The sequence below is a fragment of the Protopterus annectens genome, chromosome 2.part0 (assembly GCF_019279795.1).
Source record: "Protopterus annectens isolate FY-2018-M chromosome 2.part0, PAN1.0, whole genome shotgun sequence".
In the NCBI taxonomy this organism is placed as follows: Eukaryota; Metazoa; Chordata; order Ceratodontiformes; family Protopteridae; genus Protopterus; species Protopterus annectens.
In genome coordinates, this window is record NC_056728.1 from 1,538,100,555 (window position 1) to 1,538,117,865 (window position 17,311).

Below are 17,311 nucleotides of genomic sequence, written 5' to 3' on the forward strand. Positions count from 1 at the left end.
CAATGGATTGTCAGGCTAGGTGCTGACAGAAGTCCAGGACTCAATGGAGTTGTACCTTTAAAACCTGTTCTTAGGAGGTGTAGACCTGTGACTTAGATGATTAGATCTTAATGCTTATTGGCTTATTGATTTTTAAATATTTTTAAAAAGGTTTTTGTTTGTTTTCTTGTATATGTTTGACAAAGGGTGTATCCTAAAAGCACTTACATTTTGTATTAAAAGTTCTATGTTTTTACTACAGCCTGGTGATCCATGAAGTCTTTTTTACTGTTCTTTTGTAAGGTTTTGCTTACATGGACCTTTAATGCCTCTACTTGCAATATTTGTTTCTTCATTCTGTCATTTTACAAGGACCAGGCGCACATGGCTTACTTTGCTGATACTGTTGAGTTAGAGTATCATCCAGCTACACCAGTAACTAAGACTTTTCATGAGCATATTACAAGGCTTGCAACTATGGATTACAATCCCCTCTTGAAGGCTACTTTCGCTAAAGAAAAAACTGATGCAACTACAATGGTATCTGCTGCTGAAAGTGAGTGCTTTTTGGAACTTTTCTCTAATTTAGAGAATGACTTATAGAAGCTCAAAAGGCTTCAGTGGCAGCATCTACATATGGAAACCTGTTTACACTTGAAACTCCTTTGTATGCCTACCTATGGAGAGCACCATCCAGAATTGTTGGCCAGGTGGCAGGCCATTAATCTGGAAACCAACTATCAGTATATGAGGCTGTTAATGGAGTTTTTTCAACCAGAAGAACAGCGATTGACTAAATCCATAGAGCAGCTACAGATGGATATTGAGAGGCAGTTTAAGACTGAGGATTATTTGTCTAAACTAGATAATCTATAGTGTGCTATAAGTGCCTATGACATTAAGCTACAATAAGTGAAGATGAAGAAGCTGGATAGAGATTTTGCAGATTTCAGCAAGGGCAACATTTTTGTATGGCCAAAAACCAACATAATCCTGCTTGAGGGGGCTTATCACAAGGAGGAGTAGGATTGGAGAACTCAGCTGGTGGGGCTAGAACAGCTACCCAATTGCGCTGGAGCAACAATGAGTCAACTGCTGTGACTCCTCCACAAGCCATTGTGGGAGCCAATACGATGGAGAAATCTCTGGGGGAGGTGTTAGCAGAGGTGGTACCAGCAGCTTGTGCATTGAACGTACCAGCTGAACAATGCACTGATTCTGAGAGGCCCGCTACACATTTGTTTAGTAAAGAATCAACAGCGTAGACCAGCCGAGATTTGCGGGTGAGACCCAAGACGCTTTATTCCAGCTCTTTTTTCCCCACCTGCCCATACCTGTGAAGATAAAAAAGGACAAAAAATTGGAGACACAGATGATGGGACAAGGTCAAAGGTCGGGCAGCAGGGACTGAAAACAAAGAAAGATATCCATAAGACCTTAGGTACTGCTAAGCTTGTCTATAATTTATCCAGCACTGTTCTATCTGATATACACCTCCATGTTCTGAATAAAGGTCTAAATTTTGTACCAGCAGAGAGGCATAACTACACTGATGTTGTTTTGGACCTTAAACAATTTGGTAGAAATTTGCAGTTAACAAGGATGTTTGGTACTTCTGACTACTCAGATTTCAATAATTGCTCTTTATGTAAACCTAGTTTATATGTTCCACCCAGTCATTCAGTTGTAGAAACGTTTGCAAAGATGTGTGAAGACCAGTTAAAATGTCTGCATAGCAGTAATGATTTTAAAAATTTTCATAATTTGTCAACTGAAGAAAGGATAGCACTAAAAACATTAAATGAAAATGTCAATATTGTTATACAGCCACCGGACAAGGGCGAGGCCATTGTCCTGATGGATAGGAACACATACATTAGCAGAATTTAGTCTTTACTGGGCATGATGCTACTTATGAATGCATTACTGTGAATAATGTGAAAGATATTATAGCACATGTTAATGATGTTATATCAGAATTAAAAACGAATTACATTTTAACAGATGAAATTTTGAATTTCATCAAGGTAGAACATCTAATAGTACCCATTTTCAAAGCACTACCAAAAATACATGAGGATCAACAAGACCCACCCCTTAGAACAATAGATTCTGGCAGGGGTTGGGTCACTGAGTATTGTTCTATATGGGTAGAACAGTAGTTGAAATCTATTGTTTCCACTATTCCTAATATTTTGAAGGATAGTGCACACTTTTTACTACCCTGTATGAGTTTTTATCAAGTAAAATTTTTGATACCCCTTTAATGTTGGTTGGTCTAGACGTAAAAAATTTAATTACGGTTATTCCCAATGGTTATGGAATACAGGCAGTGAAACAACTTCTAAGGCTTAATGGTAATTTGGATAAGAAAATAATGACACAGGTTGTATGTTTACTGCAATTAGTACTTGAAAACAATATATTTTTGTTTGAACAGTAATATTATTAGCAGAGATGGGGGTTTGCCATGGGCACCCCCTGTGCCAATTCATACGCTAACCTAGTGCTTGCCCAGTGGTTAGATGAGTTTTTGTTCAATAAAGATCATGAATGGAAACATTCACTCTTATTCTATACTCGCTTTGTGGATGATGTCTTCCTGTTACGGGAAGGCAGTGTTGAAGCTTTGGGGTGGGAGGATGGCATAATGGTTAAGGTGTTTACCTTGCAGACACAAGGTGCAGCATTTGATTCTCACATGGGGTAACTGGCTAGGCTTAAAATGGCCCACAAGGGCAGTTAGCCTAGTACTAACCTATGAACCTATGAACAATTTTATATCTTATTTAGAATCCACTACTAATTTTTTGCATTTTACTATGCTGCACTCCTATAATGAAATTGATTTTTTGGATGTTGTGTTACAAAGGGATGAGTTGAATCATTTTAACCCCAAGATTTTAAGAAAACCATGCTGGAAGAATGGCCTACTAGCTAAAGATAGTATGCACCCCAATTACATTTTTCATAATGTTATCAAAGGGCAGGCTATCAGAACCTCACAACTTTGTATGAATGAGAATGATTTAAATCAGGAATTAGAAGCTTTGACTGCCAGATTTGCTAAGAGAGGGTACTGCACTAAGGAAGTGGAAAAGCATGTTTCTAATGCTGTACAGAAAGTACAGTTGTGTACTCTTACCATAAATGTAGATGTTCGAGTGTGTTCACTGTTGCAGTCATGACTGTAGGGTTCTTCCTGCCAGCAGCAGCTCTCAATCGGCCAGAATCCCAAAGTCTGGATTGGGCGTCAGCTAAGGTCACTTTTATCCTGACATCAATGCGCCAGGAAGTATAAAGACCTCAGCCGACACCATTACCCCAGTTTTTCTTGCCCCAGATGTCAGGTGCCCAAAACCTCAGCAGCCAAAATACCTCATAACAGACAATACTCAAAGAAAAAACAAAAGAGGGGGTAGGAGGGAGGGTAACTCAGACTGCAGCAGTGAACACACTCGAACATCTACATTTATGGTAAGAGTACACAACTGTACTATGTCCTTCGTGGTTCACTGTTGCAGTCATGACTGTAGGGTTGAGTCCCAAAGCTAAGAAAGGGTGGCTGGAGGAGAAACAGGAGTGGCCACAAAACTTTGCAAAACCGCAGAAGCAAAACCAGCCCTAGATTTAGAATAGAGAGGGAGGTTGTAATGCTTAGAAAAAGTATGCACAGAACTCCAAGTAGCAGCCTCTAAAATATCCTTTGTAGGAACCCCACAAAAAAAGGCTGCTGAAGTAGCAGCAGCCCGGGTAGAATGAGTCCTAATATTAACAGGAACTGGATTGCCATGAAAAGAGTAACAGAAATTGATGCAGTGGGCAATCCACTTAGAAATAGTTTGCTTAGTGATTGTTTTCCCCAGAACAGTAGGAGCATAAGCGACAAACAATTGGTCAGATTTCCTGAATATCTTGGTCCTGTCCAGGTAAAAATGAAGCTGTCAGTGCACGTCCAAAGAGTGCAAAAGACTTTCTTCCTCACTTTGAGGATTAGGATAAAAAGTAGGCAAATGAATAGTCTGATTCAAGGCCACTGCTGAAACCACCTTAGGCAAAAAGGTGGGATTAGTCCTTAGGGAAACCCTGTCCTGATGAAAAATAATGAAGGGTTCCACAGCCATGAGTGCTTGCAATTCCGAAATTCTTCTAGCAGAGGTTATAGCTAAAAGAAAAGCAGTTTTCCAAGACAAAAATTTTAAATCCGTGGAAGCTGCAGGTTCAAAAGGAGACAAGGTTAATTTTTCCAAAACATAGTTAAGATCCCAAGTGGGAACAGGTGCTCTTATAGGGGGCCGAACATTCTTAGCCCCTCTAAGAAATTGTTTAAGTAATGGATGAGAAAAAATCAGAGGATCCATATTGTAATGTGCAGAAATAGCAGAAGCATGAAGCTTAATAGATGAAAAAGATATGCCTGTATGTAACAACTCTGCCAGATACTTTAAAATCAGAGGAATGTTCGGAACAGTAGAATCACCACCTTGGACCTGATTCCAGGAGCAAAATCTTTTCCGTTTACCTACATAAGATTTCCTAGTGCTGGGCCGTCTAGCTTCAAGGATTACATCCATTACCTGTTTGGAAAGAGTAGAGGTGTTTACAGACCCTGGATCCACCAAGCAGCTAGATTCAGAGTTTTGACATGACTGTGCAGGATCCAGCCGTCCCATTGAGACAGTAGATGAGGGATTTGAGGCAGAATCCAGGGAGGCTCCTGAGCTAGGTTCATCAGAGTGGAATATCAGAATTGTCGAGGCCAATTGGGAGCCAGTAAAATCATTTGCAGTCTGTCCTGTTTTATCTTCAGAAGTACCCGAGGTAGAAGAGGAAAAGGAGGAAAAGCATATACTGAGAGGTGTTTCCAACTGAATGAGAGGGCATCCACTTGCCATGCTAGTTTGTGGTAGGTCCTGGTGCAGAATGTTGGAAGTTGATGATTCTGAGGGGATGCAAAAAGATCTATGTCTGGACATCCCCAGGCCTGTATTATCATCCTGAATATCTGAACATCCAACATCCATTCGTGTGGATCCGAAAGTGTCCTGCTCCATGTGTCTGCCAGAGTGTTGCCTTTTCCTGGCAGGAATTGTGCATGTAAGTGGACTCTACAGTCAGTGCAGTGTACCACAGAGCCATGGCTAACCTGCACAGGGGGTAAGAGTGAGAGCCCCCCTGCTTGTTTATGTACCACATCACTGTAGTGATGTCTGTCTTTATCAACAATTGCCCTGGTAGAAGAAAGTCCCTGAAGGCTATCAGAGCATTCTGTACAGCGAGCATCTCCTTCAAATTTATGTGCAGGTGAATCTGCTCCTTTGTCCAAACACCATGAAGACATCTCCCGTGCATGTGGGCTTCCCAGGCATAATCTTAAGCATCCGTTGTCAGAACTTGGTTGGTTGGTGGAGGACAAAAAGGCCTCCCCTTGTTCTGGAAACAGGCTTCAGCCCACCAAAGAAACTCTTGCTGTAGACAAGGCAAAATCATGATCACTGTTTCCAAACTGTGGTAATGCTGAGACCACACACTCTTGAGATACCACTGTAGTTTCCTCATATGCAGTCTTGCATATGGTATTAGGAGAATGCAGGAAGCCATGTAACCTAAAGCCTGCAGAACCTTTCTTGCAGTCAGCTGTTTCATTGAAGCCAGGTGTTGGAAAGATGAAGCCAGTTGCGCTTTTTTGTCTGGTGTCAAGGAAGCCATCTGGGTTGTAGTACTCAGAAGAGCACCCAGAAAAGTAATCTGTTGTGTGGGCACCACATTTGACTTCTTTAGATTCACTGTGAATCCGAGGTACTGTAGAAGATGCTGGACAAAAGCTAGAGTGTCTTTGTCATCCGCTTGAATAAGACAGTCATCCAGATAAGGGTATATTTGAATCCCCTTCTGTCTGCAAAATGCCATTACTGGTGCCAGGCACTTTGTAAAGACTCTGGGTGCAGTAGATAAGCCAAAGGGCAGCACAGAGAACTGGTAATGCTTCGAGTCCGCTTTGAATCTCAGATACCTTCTGCACTCTCACCTTATAGGAATATGCAGGTAAGCTTCCTTTAAGTCCAGAGTCACCATCCAAGCGTTCTTGCCCAACATAGGCAGCAGCTGCTGCAGAGTGAGCATCTTGAATTTTGGTACATCTAGGAAGGTGTTTAGTATGGAAAGGTCCAGGATTGGTCTCCACGAATTTTCCTTCCTAGGAACCAGGAAAAGTCTTGAATAAAAATCTTGCCCTATTTCTAAATTCGGTACCAATTCTATGGCCCTCATAGCCAAGAGGGACTGAACCTGCAGTTGTGCCTCTGCCCATTGATGATTCGGCAGATCTGGCCAACCATTTGGTCTTGGCAAGGTGTGGAAATGAAATCTGTAACCTCTTGAGACTATGTCCAGAACCCATTTGTCCCAGGTTATGCGGCCCCAATTTTGATAAAAAAGAGAAATCTTTCCTCCCAAAGGTGCTTCCAGGAAAGGAGCCCCTGGAACCAGAAAGGGAGAGTCATAAAGACTGTTTCCAGTAGGGTTGAGACTTATCTTCACCACCTTTGGGAGAGGGGGCAGGCCACTGCCTATTCCTAAAAAGGGTTTGTGCCTGTCCCCTACCTCTGGAATGCCTGAATCTGCTTCTCTGAGGCCTGTCCAAGCTCGGAAAGGACCAAGGTTTAGCTGGCCAGTGCCTGCTAAATCTAGGAGGTTGCACCTGTAGAAAATCCTTAACCGTCTGCATAGATTTGGCTTTGTCCTCCATTTTCTTTAATACCTCTTCAGCTTTGGCCCCAAACAAAACATCGTGCTGCAAAGGGGCATCCAAAAGTTTGGCTTTAAACTGATCCGGCAAGCTTTGTTCCTTTAACCAAGCATGTCTTCTAATAACTGCGCCAGTTGTCGCAGCCCTACAAGAAGCTTCCAAAGAATCAAAACCACAATGCAGGGTATGTTTACCCACTTGTTCAATAGCATGCAATAAATCCTGTAACTCCTTGTCATCCGCACCAATAGAAACAGCTGACATCTTTTGTTTAAATACAGACAAAAGGTATTGCTGATACTTTAGCATATGAAATTGACAGTTCAAAGCTCTAATAGACAATGTAGCAGAAGTATAAACTTTTTTACCCCATCTTTCCAAAGCCCTGGACTCTCGGTCAGAGGGAATAGGATGTTTAGCAGAGGCCGCCTTAACACCCTTAGGGCCCTGAGAAATTGTTTCCGGATCAGGTGAAAGATTCTTAAAAAGTAACTTGTGAGAATCTGGAACCCAATAATACCTATCTGGTTTGACCAGAGTAGGGGGAAAAGAATCAGGAGAGAGGGAAGCTTCTGAAAAAAACATCATCTACAATGTCCAATACAGGAGGAATAGCAAGAGGCTTATGCTGAGGGAGAAGAAGAAAATCGCTATGCCTTTTCTTGGTTTCAGAGAATTCCTGCCCTTCCCAGTGAAAATGCTCCCTCATATCATGCAAAGTTTCACCAAAAGAATAATCCTCAGGAGAGGCTGAAGGAAAGGAATCTTCAGCATCAGAATCCTCATAAGGAGGAAAGAAACAATCGTGCTCAAGGGAAGAAGCAGAAGAAACAGAAATTTGGTCTGAGGAATCATAATCGGACTGTAATCTAGGCTTTTTGTCAGGAGGGGGATGAGAACCCCTGATCATAGATAACAAATCTTCAGCCATCCTAAGCATCTGCCTTTGAGGCCTAGGACCCTGATCAAAAGGCGTCTGTGCTTGCCATTTCTTTTTAGCTGGAGCCGTAGTCATTGTCTTAGAATACAAAACTGAAGCCATATTTACATGAAGCTGTGAAGGCCAGAAAACTCCCTCAGAAGCCGGTACCTGCCTACCGGCTCTGGACCCAACTGAGGGAGTAGTATCCGAAGGTCCATTCCCTGGCAATTCTGAAGGACCTATCAGCTCCACACCAGAGTTGGTACAGGCAGTTGGTTCAAAAGAGGCGGACGACAGGGGCTGCAAAGGCACCTCACTGACGACCGACGAACCAGCAACTGGCAATAACTGAGTAATATCCTCTGCTTTGGACCTTGGAGGCCTGTCTTTATCTTTGCACCTCTTACACACACCAGAAGCCATAAAAGAATCCGAAGACCTATTATAATTAAACCTTTTACCAAAATAGTAGAAGGCAAAGTTGTACCTATGCCTAATAGTACGCTGATTAAATCTAGCACAAAACCCATAATTTACAACGTCGTGGTCAGGCTCCAGGCAGGGAATACAATAAGAGTGAAAATCCCTATGAGGTATTTGTTTCCCACAAGAAATACAATTATTAACTTTTTCTGACATCTGACTGGAGCAAGAAAAAGGCCTCCCCAATGGGGTACTTATCTTAAAAAACGAAAAATCCTGGAAGTAAATCCAAAAACAGACAGGAGTAGGCCGACCGGCATCAGCAAACTGCTGAGGGTACCGCGCGGCAAGAAAGACTGGGGTAATGGCGTCGGCTGAGTTCTTTATACTTCCTGGCGCATTGACGTCAGGATAAAAGCGACCTCAGCTGACACCCAATCCAGACTTTGGGATTCTGGCCGATTGAGGGCTGCTGCTGGCAGGAAGAACCCTGCAGTCATGACTGCAACAGTGAACCACAAAGGACATTAGAGATACAGTGGCAGCACCATGGTGCTCTAAGAAAGGTATTGAATGTAGGACAAGTAACTGAGTGAAGCAGGCTCAGCCTAGAAGTAAACTAAATTTGTATATTAAGAATAGTAAAAATATAAAAGGGGTTTGTGATGTAATATGAGGTAACTGGAAAATTCTACAAATGGGTGATACTTTAAAAGAAATAGTGGGAGCAGCACCAAATTTTGTTTTTTAAAAGAATAGGAATCTTAAACAGACCCTGTGTGATAAGAACTATGATAAGAAGAAGGTACTTGAACAGCAAGCAGGTAAAATGGGCACGTATCCCTGTCAGCACTGTAAAGCATGCCTTTTAATATCTAGAACTCATGAATTTGTACATCCTATTGACAATAGGGTATTTAAACCTAAATTGTTTGCAAATTGTAATTCTATGAATGTCGTGTACCTAGCTAGGTGCCTGTGCTGCACATCATTTTATGTCGGGAAGACCAACTGTTAATTTAAGGATAGGATCCTGAAACATTTATCAGCCATACATTTGAGCAATACACATAAAGTTCTCTTTCAACATATAATAGAACATCCAGGACACCACTTTATTTTCATGGTTTTACAACTAGTTAAGGTGAATGCCAGAGGGGGCGATATTGTCAATCAGATTGAATACTGTGAGGTACAATGGATTGCAAGGCTAGGTGCTGACAGAAGTCCAGGACTTAATGGAGTTGTATCTTTAAAACCTGTTCTTAGGAGGCATAGACCTGTGACTTAGATGATTAGATCTTGATGCTTATTGGCTTATTGATTTTTAAATATTTTTAAAAAGGTTTTTCTTTGTTTTCTTGTATCTGTCTGATGAAGGGTGTATCCTGAAAGCGCTTACATTTTGTATTAAAAGTTCTATGTTTTTACTACAGCCTGGTGGTCCGTGAAGTCTTTTTTGCTGTTCTTTTGAAATGCCACATTGTCTGCATACAGCAACTTTGCTGATCTGTCCCCTCTGACCTGTTTGCTAATGTAGTCCATCACCAGTATGAATAGCAGTGAGCTCAGAGCTGGACCCTGATGCACACCCACTCCCACTGGGAACCCCAATGTGAGAATGAATACTGTTCATACTTGTGTTATTGGGTCCTTGTACATAGCTTGCACTAATTCTACCAATGTCTATGCGACTTAAAACTACTGCACAATTGCCCAAATGAGCTTTTTTGGGACCTTGTCATATGCTTTCTCCAACTCTGATTCAGAGCCTCCTTGTTCCTGGCTTGGACACCTGTGACTGCAAGACATGGATTGCTTCTAAAACCATCTAAACCTACAAAGCTGATATAAAGCTTCATTGTGCCTGGCTTGGACACCTGTGACTGCAAGAGTTGGATTGCTTCAAAAAACATTTCGATATATATCAAAACAGGTATAAGTATATTTTTCTACACTTGCTCTAACTGTTTTAGTGTTATTTAACACTTATGTGCTGCATTTATTTATTGGGTTGAATTGATCACTGGTTTTCAGCCTGCACTTGTTAAAGAAACTACACCTGTTTGTTACTATACTGCTCTTAGATTGTTTTAACAGTATTCTGCAAAAGTTGTTCTTAGTTTGCCAAAGTTCTCCTGAGTCCGGCAAAATAGTTCTAAGTTTTGCAAATATTTTGTGTGTTGTGAACACGTCTCAAGGTTAGTGAACATATTTCCAAGGATTCTTGATAAGGCAGGAATTCTTACTTTATTCTAAAGCATTTGTTACTGCACTTGAGCTCAACACAAGTTTGTTTTACATTGGGAGGGTTCTTTTGCACTCTGGTGGGAGCAGAGAGCTAAATGCAACCCATCCAAGGTGGGAACAACTGGTTGATAGCTTATTGTGTTTTTATCTGATTGCCCAGAGAATTTAACTTTATAAAAGTGTTCATCCTGCTGGCATAAAAGCCTCACTTTTGAGCATCATGCAAAAGCAATTCCCGTGTTTGCATATAAGTAAACCTCCTGTTTAAAATCCTCTATAGGAAACACTCTACATAGTCTCCCACTGTTCACGGCTGCTCAAAGACCTGTCAGTTTGTGCAGAGGGTGGTTGCACTGCAGGTCATCCAATAGTATGCTACTAAGCATTCTCACATTGACCTTTAACTGACTTTCCCTTACTTCTTCCCATCTAGAAATTGTTTCTTTGCCTTAGATAGCATAAGCTAGATTCAGACCTTCTGAATCTAGACTGCTTGATATCACTGTGCTCTTAAACCAGCCAAGACCCATCTGAGTTTGGGATTGTGGGAGAAAGGCTCACTTTGGGGCTTTCCCATTGGTAGTTGTATTAAAACTGTTTAAATTTGCCTATATATAAGCCTTGTGTTTGCACTGGTTTACTCTCTGTATTATACCAGAGCTGATCAACATTTGAAAATTTTAGCCAGAGGTCTGCAGTGCATCTGCACTGAAATCCAAGGCATCCAGTGAAAAAAAATTGAAAACTAAGTATATTTTAAGTCAGCACTGCTCTTTGTTAACTGCATTTAATTGAATTACTGCTTCATTTTTGCTGTTTGTGACTAAGTCCACCTAGCCCACAGAAAAATTCTGCCACAATGATCAGGCAGTTTCCCATAATTTCTGCCAGCTTGATTGATATGGGCATCTTGAGGCAATGTAGCAATTGCTTCATATATACTGGCAACCATTTACTCCTAAAGCAAACTAACACCCTATGTGAGAGATACAAATACACTGTGGAATTGGAGTCAATTCTCTCATGTAAAAATAAACTAGACATCAAACAGGTTGTCAGCACATGCTTCACCTCTCACGCAAACCTCACCTCTCACACAAAATAAGTTCATATCACATAAACCCACATACGTGGAGGTGCTCACTAAAAGCCTACCAAAAGAACAAAGACCTCCTAAATGCGCACCACCCACACTCACCACTAGGCAAAAAGAAACCAGTACACATATCAGCACACACACATTCACACACACACACACACACACACACACACACACACACACACACACACACACACACACACACACACACACACAGCCATGTCTCAACAAATAAGTCCCTAAGCCAAAACACATCAAATGTCTGGATCATAAGTGACTCCATAGTGAGTCACACAGATGTCCCCTCACTAGACAGAATAAGGAGAAGGTCACGGTCAGCTGCATATCAGGTGCCAGGTGTGACACCCAGCACTGGTCTAGTAATCAAGGGGCTTCAATCCTCACCAAAAGCACCAGTGGGGGATGTACACTGGGAGGATGACAAGTGCAGATACAGTATTTACAGATGCAGCTCTCTGCATCAAGTACAATTTCCCTTAAGAGCACACAGAGACCACAGTCAGTCTGGGGTTGGTTTCTCCCTCTTGGAGATTTGTTTTACAACCACACACACATGCACACACACACACACACACACACACACACACACACACACACACACACACACACACACACACACACCTAGGAAAGGCTGGCACAGGTTTACTAGCTATGCCCCCTTCTACCCAGACTATAAGGTAGTTATCACTGCCATGAGCCAACTCTTTATCAGTTACTTTAAGGCTCTTAGCAATGGGTGTACAATCTTACTGTGTAATGTTACTATCAATACAAATGGTAGTTTGACCAAGAGCAAGGCTATTAGGAGTGGCCTGCACAGTGTCACCAAATAAATATGCACATACTCTCAGAACTTAAATATGTCTCACAAATATCAACCACAATTATATGTTTAAATATATTTAATAATAAATAATAAAAGAACAAGAAAATAGTATATGATGACAGTAACATCAGAGTTCAGAATCACAAGAAATATGTAAAACAACATTGCAGGACAGTCTCAAATAAATAAATAAAACATTTAAACTATACTTCACTATATTCATGACAGAATCTAAGAGAATTACTATACCCTCGTCAATTTACTTACAGAGCAACAAGGCAGATGTGGTGAATGGGTATTCTTGTCAGGTCAAAGACAAAATACAGAATACTTAGTCTCTCTCAACGAGTTCTTAAATTAATATCTCAAATATTACTGCTGGGATAGCTTGCAAGATGACATCACTTCTTGTCATCTGACTCTATCCCAGGTGTAAAACAACCATTGATGCATTTAGCATCTACCTGTGAAAATACACAAACAAAGGCTTTTGCTCAGATCTGTACAGCTAAGGAAGTCATAAAACAATAAAACACTTCCACATCTCAAGCTTAGTAATTATTTCTCTTTCAAGACAACACAGAGAGCTCCCTAGTATAGACATTCTGTCTCTTGCTGTCATAAAGTAATTTAATTCCAGCTGTTTTTCTGAAATTAACGTCTTGATTTCCAGTTTGCACTGTTAAAATATATACATCAAACAGTTACAATAGTGCATGTACATTTCTTTTCTAATCCAGTAGGATACACTGTGGTTAAATTTTTAAGCTCAGTACTTTACAAACCATTTTCAACATGCACTTCTGTGCCAGCAGTTTGATATACACATAACATGCTGTTCTAATACACTTGTAACGCAAGCATATGAATCATGTTGACATTCATAAATGACATAGAATTATTTACAAAAAAACAGGTAGCTGGGCTGGCAGTATCTCCTTTTGTTACACTTCTATATAAATCATATTAATAGTCACAAATGACATATAATTATTTACAAAATCCCAGCTATCTGGGCTGGCAGTATCTCCTTTCTTGGCAACAGGATCTGACAAATCATGCATGCACTCAAGTCACTCAACAACAAGTACTGTTATGACTCTGTCATAGTCCATGTTGGAGTGAATGACTTGAGACATACCTCTCTGGACTATATGAAGAGAGACATGACAGAACTCTCTGATTATCTAACAGACAGGTATGTCCCTAACCATAAGTAGTATTTCACTCTCACCCAGGATGATGCTACAATATAAACAAAAAATTATTGACTTCAACAATTGGCTCAGCTTCTGGTGTTAGTCCAGGGGGATCCAGTATTTGTCAGCCTGGGAGGAGATGGTAGACAGACCTCAATGCTTTGCTAGAGATGGTCTGCACCTGTCCCCCTAGGCTTTTGGATACTCACAAAGGGCTTGCCTTCCCCATAGTGCCTTTTTTAGGCCATGTCAAGACAACAAATTTTCCAAAGTAACTAAATCTAACTGAGGCAAACTCAAGGTTCTGCTGCTTAATGCTAGGAGTTTAAAAATGAAAATGCACTTCCTGGAAGCACTCCTCACCTTACAGGAGGCTGATGTCTGTACAGTTACAGAGACATGGTTCAAGGTCACTGACAGCACCCCAGCCATGCAAGGCTACAATGCCTTTCAAATGTTAAGACCTCAAAATGAGTGTGAAGGAACAAAAGGTGGAGGTTTATCCATCTTCATTAAAACCAAATACACTTCAAGATTGGTCAAACGGCATGACTCTCTCCAGCTGCTCCATGTCTAATTAACTACTGGGAAAGTATCATACCACATCCTTGCTAGATATAGATCCCCCATATTGAACCAGGATATGCACTCCACCTACCTCGATTTACTGGAATCCCTCACCATACATCCTATCACCTTAGTCATGGGAGATTTTAGCTACCCTTCTATAGATTGGCGAACATACACAAGCAAAACCACACACACCCCTAGAAGTTCCTGCATTTTGTTAACACAAATGCTCTGGAACAGATAGTCTGCATCCCCACTAGGGGGTCAAACGTTCTGGACATAGTAGTCACCAACATGGGGGGGGGGTCACTGTACTTCCCCATATGTAATGCCTCCCCTGGTTAGGTCAGACCACAAATCAGTCTCAGTTGAATTAACTACTGGAACTGACACCCTCACATGAACAAAAATTATAAAAAAAACTTTACCAAAGCTAACTACAGCCTACTAAGCAGTGGTATAAAAAGCGTCATGCCACCCGCAATCACAGACATCAATGATCACTATGCAGAAGTGTACACAAATGTCCTGTACAAACACTTAAGTGACTGCATAACCTCTGTTGTACCTGACCGGATCAAAACTAGGTCTTCCCATAAAATAAAGCCACCATGATGGACTTTAAGTATAAACAGATTGTAGATTGAGAAGAAACTGTTGTCCAGAAGTAAGAGGGATATCACTCTGCAGAGGAATAGTTCCCTCCTAAGCCTAAACAAGAAAATCAGAAATCTTGTAAAATCTTCTAAAGCAAATTACAAAACTACAATTGCATCCCTAGCCAAGAATAATCATAATGCATTCTTTAACTATGTCCAAAGTCTAAAAGGGAATGGCCAACTATGTGCCAATGGGATCACTCATACTACACCAGAAGATATCGCCAACCTGCTAGCTGACAGATTCAGTGCAAACTTTACCCCTCTATCCCCACCTACCATATCCCAAAGCATACCAAACACCAGCCTTCTACCTAGTATCTCAAGAGAACAGGTAGTCTCTGTACTCGCAAAGGTCAAAAACATGGCCTCATTGAGACCAGATAATATCCCAAGTTGTTTACTAAATAAAATAAAACAAGACCTAGTGGACCCACTTGGCATTCTCTTTAATCATAGTTTGAGAACTGGCTATGTTCCTGCAGAATGAAGAACAGCAACAGTAATCCCCCTGCACCAAGTGGGCCATCACCTGACCCTGGGAACTATAGACCCATAAGTCTAACCAGCCTCTTCTATAAGGTCATGGAAAGAATTATCAAGGACCTTCCATGTACCTCACCAGGCACATGCAGCAGCTGGAGAGACCTCAGATGTTTCTCACTTAGAAAATACAGGGACTCCAAAGCATGTCATACATGGACAGGCTGAATGCCCTGACACTTTACTCTGTATCCTATAGGCTGCTAAGAGGTGACCTGTGCCTGGCCTATACGGCAATCTCCAACCCTGCCCTAATGGAAATGCTGCATATCCACATGTCAAATGGCACAAGAGTCACTCACTCTAGGGATCTCAACCTAGCTCGTGACATTAACAGATCATGCTGGAATCCCAGAGACTACAGTTTCTCTGTAATAGACGTCCTATTCATGTAAAACAGAGCTCCTCACTGACCCTATTCAAATGCAACTTAGATAATTAGATGGGAGACAACAAATTCTCCCCTGGGTGGCACTCATGTCCCTCATGGACATGGGTAGTCGGCGTTGATCACAGACCCATTTTGTTCATAAATTCATTCTGCAAACTACCAAAAAAGAACAAATGGGGATACTTGGGATTAACATTGGTAGGATTATAAAGGCTCTAGGGCCTCTAGCCTAGTAACCTCCTATGATCCTATGAACCTAATTCTAGAAATACCTAGTTTAACTCTCACCTCATCTCTATTTTCTTCTCAGCTACAGTATCTGTCTCACTGCAAACATTGGGGAAATTGTGCTACATCCTGATCTGATTCTGAACTGCTCATCTCCTGTCTTACTTTCTACTACTCTGTGTATTCAGTCTCCAATTCTAATGTTTTTAGAGTACCTTTCTCTATCAAAGTGATTTGATATCTGAGATGACATTGTTATAAACTATCTGTAATTGCCCGATGTCCTTGCGAGTGCCTAGTATATGTACTACAGCAATGGCTTAACCATACAAATCAGTGATCTATTACAAATGGGTTTAAATGCATAGAAGAGTAGTATTGTCATCTTTGGTAAACAAATCATGACAGCATTCACATTAGGTGGCGCCCCACTCCAAACTGATACAGTTGTCAGAGATTGAAAAACAAACTAAAATGAACAAACTAGAACGAGCAAAGGCAAAAACACACAGTCCAAAAAATATGTTGAATCCACTTTAATCCACTTAAGCACTTTTCGTCAGCGAAGTACGCTGACTTCTTCAGAAATTGTTAAAATTAATTAATTAACCACCTGACCTTTATATAAACAGACAATTAAAACATCTTAAACATGTGGCTGAAAAAAGAGCCAATCCATCAATACTATTTAGAATAGCTAAACTAAAAGTACTCTAGACAAGAATAATGACAATGGATGTTGCAACAATACAGTACATTGTAAAAGGTATGAAATAAAAAATAAAATTAAAAAATGAAATTAACCAGTCATTTTCAAACTTCACTGAAAAAGTGTCAATAAATCATAAATTTAAAAATTAAAAATTAAACTAAGCACACAATGACCCAACCTATGCAGAGTTTAGTTATTTCACCATAATAAATAACCCAAATTATACCATATAGAGGAAGAGGTTCATCTCTTGAGATGTTGTTAGAGATACTGGCACCTTAATTGACAACTCCCAATCCTTTGACCACAGCATAGCTGCAATAGTTAGTTGATCTTTCTATCTAGACTAATTAATAACTAAAAATATTTTATTCAGGCCAAGTTATCCTTCTTCATTAGTCTGCTCTGGTAACACAAATTACATAATATAATGACCTTTTAAAAATGTACATACCTGAATAGAATCCAGTGGTTTCTAACTAAAAAGCTCACTACACTAAATACCATTAACTAACAAGACAGGCTTGAAGCTCTGTCTGGATACTCTCTCTCTCTCTCTCTCTCTTATAGACTCCAAGATAGTGATTTAAGCTATTCCAGGTATGACTTGCTTGCCCTATTGGAGGTAGGAGGCACACTATATGTGTGAGTATTGGCGGGGTGATTATTGTCCATGGAATGACACTGCCTTGCAAACTCTAGGAAATCTATATGGATAATGTCTTTGTTGTCCAGACTGGC